We start from the raw sequence: 1,852 nt of genomic DNA, 5'->3' as shown, positions 1-1,852 counted from the left end.
CGTGTGCATTTTGGTTTCTCCTGTCTGGGCCTTCTGTTGCTGGTATTACGTTTTGGCTATTTGAGCAATAGTTAGTGATTTACTTCTTTCTGATTATCTTTGCAATATATACACTCCTACCCAATTACTAGCACACTTTGTTCCGTACAGTCTTGTTGTTTTGTACTCTGCGGCTTTTTTGTTACATTAGTTTTTGGAATAAAGACTATTTAAGTTTTCCAACGCTCCATTGCTTTGGGGTCCAACCAGTCATAAACCTTGACAGTTTATAAGAAACTGCAAGAAAATCTCCACTTGCGGATGGTGTAAAGTTGGTTGCTGTGAAGGGGGCACTTGGTGACTGCCTTCCACCCCCAATTGTGTGTCTGTTTGGCCCCCCCCCCCCTTCCCACCACACCCTGTGCTTCGATCAAATCCACAAACATTGCGTTACACCACCTGCAACACAATTGAGACCTACTTTTTGTTGGTTTTAGTCTACTTTCTGTGACCAAAATGTCAGGTGAGCCGCGGGTGTTGAAGGCTTTATTTGATTACTTTATTAAGTATAATCTTTTGCGTGTTCAAATAAATCAGAATTGAGATCTCATGAAAAAGTTTCCTTTGCAAGGATTTATTAAGAACTCTTAAACACAGGAAAAAAGCTTACATTCGAAAGGTGATGTTAAGCTCCCAGTGTGTCGAATATGAAAACTCGCAGTGTCTTTATACTAGTAGAAAAGGTTCTCTCCGCCTCTTACATTTGACAAAGAGATAGTGTTTAAAATAAGCAGGCACAAGATACTGACATGTCCATCTCAGCTCCCCACCAGCTTCGGAGAAATGATGTAGACAGGCTTTGACCTTGGACCTTCAGTTTTTACGACCAAATGACTAATGACATGAGACTTTGACAACATTTACATTTACATTAACAACTTTTAAAACATACACATTCTTATCTCAAGAGATGGTGGGGAGTAAGAAGTTCAAATGTAGTTCACAAAATCATTATCACAGTGTTATTCATTTAACTACACATAGCTATATTACATCTCTATACCTATAACTAAATTCAAAAACAGTAAAAATATCAATTGAAAATGTTAAATGTCAACAGTGTGTAATCAAAAACACCCTCAATCCACCGGAATGTCCAGCATGGCATAGTGTGGTCTGCTAAATTCCTGAACACGGTAAACTCGCCTTGCCCTGACAAAAATGAAGATGCGACCATTTTGTGTGGTTGTCTATGAAATAGTCTTCAAATTAATAAGAGGGGGAGTAGGTCACAATATGTGCAAGTCATAAGTAAGTCGTATCCTTAACATTACTAGCAAGTACCAAGTTACTGTGGCCAAAATCAAGCAAGTCGCTACAAAATTTCATGTAGGTGGAGTCAAGTCATAAGATCTTGCTCAGTCACAACATAAATTCGCACATTAGCCCCTTTGCACTCAGAACTTGCACTTGCATTAGTTCGCTGTTGATACTGGCACATTTACAATCAAATCTTTGTACAGTGGTACCTCGAAGTTTGAACATAATTCGTTCCTGCAAAGTGTTCAAAGTCCGAATTGTTCAACCTGCGAAAATTTTTTTCCCTTAGGAAATAATGTAATTGCAATCAATCCGTTCCTAAGTTCCAAAAACAGAAAATTCCCATTTTAATTTCTATTTATGTTTTTTTTTTACATTTACAGTACTGTACAGTATTTAAAAAATCTAAAATACCTTACCTTTTTTGTTGTGGTGTGATGGCATCAGTGGATGATAAATGCTATGTTAATGCTAGCTTTAGTTCAGTGCTGAGTTTGTGTATTTTACATCGGGCTTATACTACTAAGCGGTCCTTGCGTGCGTTGTTTAACGT

Source organism: Vanacampus margaritifer, chromosome 11 (genome assembly GCF_051991255.1).
Source record: "Vanacampus margaritifer isolate UIUO_Vmar chromosome 11, RoL_Vmar_1.0, whole genome shotgun sequence".
In the NCBI taxonomy this organism is placed as follows: Eukaryota; Metazoa; Chordata; class Actinopteri; order Syngnathiformes; family Syngnathidae; genus Vanacampus; species Vanacampus margaritifer.
Note: the sequence above shows the minus strand (reverse complement) of the source record.